This window comes from Nannospalax galili, unplaced genomic scaffold (assembly GCF_000622305.1).
Source record: "Nannospalax galili isolate Female #2095 unplaced genomic scaffold, S.galili_v1.0 scaffold158, whole genome shotgun sequence".
Lineage (NCBI taxonomy): Eukaryota > Metazoa > Chordata > Mammalia > Rodentia > Spalacidae > Nannospalax > Nannospalax galili.
Genome location: NW_008345290.1, coordinates 855,126 through 862,796, shown reverse-complemented (window position 1 = coordinate 862,796; position 7,671 = coordinate 855,126).

Sequence of the window (7,671 nt, the reverse complement as noted above, 5' to 3'; positions counted from 1 at the left end):
TGGGGGGGTGGAGGTGGAGGGGGGTGGAGAAGCTTGAGTAGTTACCAGTCTTGCTCAAACTGATCTGGTTGAGCACTGTTAGGCCTGGCCAGGTGGGGTTTTGTCTGTGACAAAGAAGTTGCTGTTGCCAAGGGGGAAGTCTGGACTCTTGTCCCAAGATATTCATACACCACACCTGTTGCTCCTGGAATCCAAGATAACTGCAGAAGAGAGTGACTCAGAGCAAAGAAGATGGATGCAAAATGGAGGCAGGGATGCAAAGCTTTGATCCAGCTGGTTCTTACCCATTAGGCATCTGCAGGCCCAGGTGGAGAGTCAGTGCTTTTTACAAATGTGGCCTCTAGGTGCTTGCTACAGTTACAGTGTTCATGTTTAATTATAGTATACCTTCAAAGAATTTAAGACTTTATATGTAGCGGAAGTACTTTGTAACACTAAGCTCCAATTTCTTCCCGCACACCCTCAGTGATTTTTTTTTTAGACCTTTTAGTTTTATATATGCTATCAACCCCCAGTGCATTATCAATACTATTTTTTCATTAGGCATTTATTTATTTATTTATTTATTATTTATTTTGATCTTTTTGAGACAGGGTCTCCCTGTAGCTCCAACTGGCCTGGAACTTGCTATATAGACCAGGCTGGCCTTGAACTCACAAAGAGCTGCCTGCCTCTGCCTCCCAAGTGCTGGAATTAAAGGCGTGCATCACCACACTCAGCCTAGGCAATTATTTTTTAGTGTGATTAAAAATAAAAAGATCTCAGATGTGATGGCATATATACACCTGTAATCCCAGCACCCAGGAAATAAGAAGGATCCTGAATCTGAGGCCAACCTGGGCTAAATAATAAGACCAGTTTAAAAGTAAGACAAGAAAAATATGACACGTTTACCTCCATTTGAAATGTCTTTTATTTCTTTATATAGATCAATGTTTTTAGTGGTCTTATTCTTTATGCCTTTAGTACTTTAGAAACACTTCTAGTAATACAAATCTGCTGATAATGTATGCTCTAAAAAATTTATCTTCAGTTGATAAGATGGCTTAGCTGATAAAGCACTTGATGCCATGCCTGAGACCACCTGAATTTGAATGCTCGAGTACATGATAGAAGGAGAGTACCCACTCCTGCAAGCTATCTCCTGATCTCCACACAAGTACCATGGCATTCTTCCCCCTTCCATAAATAAATAAATGTAATAAAAATTTAAAAATATTCATCTTTCCGTGGTATGAGAAATCTAAAATGATCTCTATCCTTAGCTCTTAGCATGAAGTTCTTAAAACTTTTGGATTTTCTTGAGTGACAATAGTGTCCTTTGTTATTAATAAGGGACCCCCCCCTTTTGTTGTTAGTGGGGTAGCCTAAGTATGACAAGGTGACAAATTAGGAACTTTCAGCCCTACCTAATAGTCTCCATGAAAGGTACCAGAGGAAGAGCTAGAGATGACGTTGTATAGAAATTCCTTAAGAGGGCTGGTAATATAGCCCTATATAGGTCAGTAGCAGAATGCTTGCCTTGTATGCACGAGGCCCTTCTTTTGGCCCTCAGCACTGCATCTGGGTGAGGTGGCACAGACCTGCAATCCTAGCACTTGGGAAGTGGAGGCAGAAGGATCAAAAGACCAGAAAAAGAGTCCTTAAGAATAAGATTCATTGAGCTTCCAAGTTGCTGAGCCTGTGGCATGCTTGAAGAGCACCAGAGAGGATTTGAAGCTCCGCCCGCAAGCCCTGTCTTCTGCCCTGTGCATTTCAGCCATCCTGCTGCTCCTGAGCTGTGCGCTTCATCAACTGGTAAGTATAAGAAATTAACAAATCCAGTGATGAGACTGTAGGAAGCTCAATCTATGTCTAGTTGACCACCAAACATAGGAAACAACCAACTTGTGCTTGATGTCTAAATGGCAGCAGTGTGAGCATCTGCGCCTTAACCAATGGGATATGGCATCATGCCCAGAAGGATGGTGTTAAAATGGAACTGAGCTATTGGAACACAATTGGTGTATGGGAAGAAGAGACCACATCCATCTAGTGTCAGAAGTTGTCCTGAGAGTGAAGTGTAGAGAAACCATGTTGTGTTTTCCACGTTTATTCTTTAAAAAATTAAATTTAGTTATTCACATACAAATAATAGGTTTCATTACAGTATGCTCATACATACACATCATCGTGCTTTGCTCCTATTTATCCTGTTCACTATCCTCTATATCCTTCTCTCCACCCTTTCCTTCCCCAAACAGTCCCTGTTCTGCCTTCATGTCACATGTACATGTATTAAAGCTAGTGACTATAAGAGAGGAAGACATGTGTTTTGTCTTTCTCCCCATTTCCCCCTCTTCTTCCTCCCTCTCCCTTCTCTTTCGAGCTCTTCCTTCCCCTTCAGAATCCTCCCTCTACTTTCATATCATGTATATAAAATCTGGATTTCACATATAAGAGAAAACGTGGTATTTGTTGGAGTCTGGTGTATTTAGCTTAACATGATGATCTCCAGCTCCATTTATTTTTTCCTACAGATGACATACTTTCATTGTTTTTTATGACTGAACATAATTCACTGTCTACGTGCATCCCATTTTCTTTATCCATTTGTTGGCTGATGGGCATCTAGGCTGTTTCCGCACCTTGGCTGGATGCTCAAGCATCTCTACCATTTTTGGGTTAAAGTTTTTTCTGGGCATAGAATCCAGGGACCCAGGTATTTATTTCAGTATTTTAAAGATGGCATGCACAGTTACTGATACATTTGCTGCAATTACCATCTCTTCCCTCTGTACATGTCTTTTTTCTTTGGCTGACTTCAAGGCTATTTTTTCTTTCTTTTCTTTTTTGGTCTTTTTGAGACAGGGTCTCCCTGTAGCCCCAGCTGTCCTAGAACTCACTATATAGACCAGGCCGGCCTTGAACTCACAGAGATCCACCTGCCTCTGCCTCCCAAGTGCTGGGATTAAAGGTGTGTGCTACCACGCCCAGTTTAAGACTATTTTTTAATCTTGTTTTTCAGCTGTTTGAATATGATGTGTCTAGGTATATGCGCTTTGTTTCTTTCTTTTTAAAAACTTTTAATAATATTTATTTACTTATATGTGTGAGTGTATGTGTATGTGGAGCTCAGAGAACAACTTACTGGAATCTGTTCTTTCCTTCCACTATGTGGGTCCCAAGGATTGAACTCAGGCACCAGGCTTGACTATAAGCACCTTTACCAGCTGAGTCATCTCACTGGTCCTGCTTTATTTATTTCTGCATTTTGTATTTATTTGGCTGGGGCTTTCTGATCCTCTTGGCTTTAGGCCTTTGTCACATTGGTGAGAATAGTCTCATCAGCGTTCCTATCCTTTCTGTGATGACGACTCTCATACCATGAATGCTATCTTCATTAGATTCTTGCCATACCTCTTTCTTACTAGCGTCACATGAAGGTCCATGAAGAAGACATTGACGCAGAAATTTTGGGGTATGTTTGAGAATAATAGAACCTTTCTCTGGGAGCTAGGGCCCTAGAAACTGAATGACCACCAAGGCCTCAAAAGCCAATGGGTTTGGGTTCTTGTTTCTCAAATATGAAAAATGGAATTCTGAACCACAGAGGATGACTTTTAGAGAAAATTTTATTGTAGATTCACAAGTAGTAGCTTAAGAGGGAGGGAGGGAGGGAAAGAGGGAGAGAGAACAAGAGAGAGAGAGAGGCCATTTGAGTTAGCCATGAAGGTCAACCGCATGATGGACAAGTCAGGACTCAGAAAGGTGGGTAGACTCAAGAGAACCTGATGGTGGCCAGTAGGATTGCACCAGGAGGTGAAAATTCTGAGAAAGAAAAGTATATTAGTTTATTCAAGAGATAATTATTCCATCAATCTCTTTAGCCTAAGGTGAATCCACCTTCCTGAGGGGTTGTCCCTTGGCCAGATGATTCACTGGAACAACTGAATTAATACTTTCATGTTTTGGGTAGTTTGGAATGTTAGGTTTCCATCCAGGTCAGAGAAGTAGTTTTTCCTAGTGGGCCAAGGCCACTGTGACAACCTCATAAGTTCAGTTAGGTATGCTAATGTACAATTATCAAGGTATTTTGGACAGAAACATTGTACAATGCAAATGCAAAGTTAATTTAATAATTCAAGGAATATTCATTGAAAAGAAGAGATGTGTCATACTGTAAAAGCACTGACTTGGCACAGACATTCTGCTTCTCCTGAGTCCTCCGCCTGACTCCAGCTATCCGGGCTTTGTACTCTCATGCTTAGTCAACCTCTGATTTTAGCAGTTTGTTGCAAATTTTATTTGAACTCTTCTTTCCTTCTATTTGTGTTTTTTTTTTTTTTTTTCTTTTTGGAGACAGTTTTGCTACATAGCTGCACCTGGCCTTGAACTTACTCTCCTCTTGCCTCAGTCTCCCTGTGATTGTGATACAGCGGTGTGCTACCACACCCAGCTCAATTCTTTTTCTTCATTCACAGGGCAGCTACCTGTTCCTCTGGAAACCACCTCCACAAGGCAGTGCTTGCAACACCCCTGCTAGGGTTTCGTCTTTCCTTCAAATTCAAGCTAATCAGTTGTCTTTAGATTTCAGTTTTCTAGTGGGGAAAGAAAAGTTATTTCTTTGTACTGGTTGTAAATAATGCTAAATTATTATTTCATGCAATTAAGGGCTACAGAACATGTTGAAGTTTTAAAAATTATTTTCACTGATAATAAGGAATGTTTGTATCTCCATAATTGTATTGTAAAATCATATATTTATTCTTGTATTAAGTGGCATAATTTTAATAAAGCAAAATATTCATATAAAATATCATTTCTCCTTTTTCCCCTTTATGCTGAGGGTAGAACTCATGGTCTTATGCATTCTCAACAGACACTCAACAACTGAGCTATATCTCCAACCCCAAGAAAAGTAGTAGTATTGAGAATTACCCAGATTTTATTATTACATTTATTTATTTGTGTGTGCATGTATGTGTTTGTGTATGGGCACATGTGAATGTACTCATGCATTTGGAGGTCAGAGGACAACTTGTAGGAGTTGGTTCTCTTCTATTGTAATGGGCAGATCATCAACTTTGGTGGAAAGTGCCTTCAACCTCTTAGTTTTTAGTTTATAGCTAAGAGTTATATGTTTTCTATCTTTGTACATCCAAAGAAGAACCTAAAGTATAATTATTAAGTATTTTGAACAGAAAAATTGTGCATTGCAAATTCAAAGGAAATTTAATAATTTAGTGACTATTCATTGGAAAGAATAAATGTGTCCTACTTCCAGAACACTGAGTTGGCACCCGTGTTCCATGTTTAATATTTAATGTATTTTTAGAGAAAATTTAGACCTTTACAAATTATAATTGTTTTTACTTTAAGAATTCTAGATAGAAAAGTTATCTTTTAATATCATTGAAAGCCAATATCCATTTTCTAATGTCCATAATCTGATAGACCTGATAAAAGCAATTATATACACACTAGTGTAAGGTTTTCATATAAATATTTGTGAAATATGTCAATAGAGCTTGCCAATACACATTGTAGGAGAAAGATTTTAAAACTCCTTTATGAATAAAAATAGAAACATTTTTAGGATTCTTCATATCTTCACATCTACTTTTTTTTTTTTTTTTTTTCCAAAACAGGGTCTCATGTATCCTAGGCTGGTCTTGAATTTGATAGGTGCATGAGGATGACCTCGAACCCCTGATCCTCCTGTCTCTACCTTCTGAGTATTGGGATTGCGTGTGTATCACCATGCCTATTTATGTATTTGGGGATCAAAACCAGGGCTTGGTGCATGATAGACATCGTTGTCTCAACTGAGCTACATCCTATCTCCTCATTATCTACTTTTTTAAAAAAGATTTTACTTATTTTTATGTGTATGAGTGTTTTGCCTGCAGACATGTATGTGTACCACGTTCATGCCTGGTGCCTACAGAGGATCTTGCGGAACTAGAGTTAGAGACAGTTGTGGCCACCATGTAATTGCTGGGAACTGAACACAGGTTCTCTGCAACAACAGCAAGTGCTCTTAACCACCGAGCCATCTCTTCAGCTCCTCATATCTACTTTGTATTAAGCTTTTATCTCTTGAAAAAACCATTATATTACTCTCTTTGTGAATATCTGCATCATTTATCTTTTCACTAATAAAGAAGTTAAATAAGTGAACATGCCAAACTTAGGAAATATTTAAAATAGATTTAAAAATTGATGCACATCAAGGGTGAGTGTTAGATCTTGCAGATTCTGTTGAATAAACGTAGTGTGGTCCTTGCCCTCATGCAACAAACACATGTTTTAACACTGATTTTATTTCTTAAAAGAAAGAAAAGTCATGATTCAAAATATTGTTAGGATTTTTGTCTGGCTTGAGCTTAGGTGGGACTTTCACATACTGTCACCATTGCTATGAGTTCATATGAGTAACCAGCTGCCTGCAAAACTCTCTTTTCATGTGGTCATCCATCACTTCTAGCACTTACAGCCTTTCCACTCCCTCTTCCACAATGATCCCTGAGCCCTGGGAGGCAGAAGTTTGATGTAAGGGTCCTATTCAGGGATAAGCAGTCTGCATTCTCACATTTTCCCCATGTTGGCCAGTTGTGGTTTTCTGTGTTAATCACCATCTGCTGCATAAGGAAACTTCTCTACTAACAGTTGAGAGATGCATTACTGTATGGACATGACAATAGGTCATTATGGGTCAGTTTAATACTATAGATATATATATATATACACACACACATATATATATATATGTATATATTGATTATAATTTGAATATATATATATGAGAATAATAGTATTAGGTTCTCTACTATGGCCTCTCACCTGTCTAGCCTCAGGTTCTTAGACCTGATCTCAGCGTTAGGTATGGGCTCCATCCTATGATGCAGCCTTAAGTCCAATTAAAAGTAGTTGGTTACTCCCATAATATTTATGTCACTGTTGCACCAATGGGCATATTTTGACAGATGAGTTATTGTTGTAGTTCATGGGATTCACAGCTGAGTAAAGTGGATGATTGATTTTCTATTCAGAGTGTGCATAACACCTTCTAGCACTCTGAAAATTAGCCAGTAGAGATGAGGTTTTGAAGTCAGCATGTTTGATTTTTCCTTGTTTGTTCTACAGCTCATTTATGTAGTGTCTTTAGCAATCGGGTCTTACTATCAAGTTCTGGTCGGTAACCAAGAACAGAGGCAATGGCCAGTATTATTTGATGGTATATGGGACCCCTGATCAACAGCTTCAAAAGAGGGAGTCCGTTCCTGGCATTGGGCTTTTACTTTGCTAGACTGTGGTGTTTAGTGGGGCATTGTCCTTTTGTTATAAGGTAACTACTTTAATCTCTTTTATGTTGTGTTTAGTTCCTTGCCTCAATTTTTAATTTAATTTTTTAAAAATCTTTGTATAGTCTAGACACTAATCCTCTGTTAGATATATAGCTAGTAAATACTTTTTCCCATCGTGTAGGTTGACCTCTTCACTTGAATGATAGTGTCCTTTGTTATATAGAAGCCTTTAAATTTCAAGAGGTCCTATTTGTCAGTTGTTGAATTTGGTGGATCTGAGAGGTGATAGGGGAGCGGTTCTGAGGGAGGGAGTTTGAATATGATCAAAATGCGTTGTATGAAATTCTCAAATTTTCAAAAATTATTTTTAAAAATTTGCTAG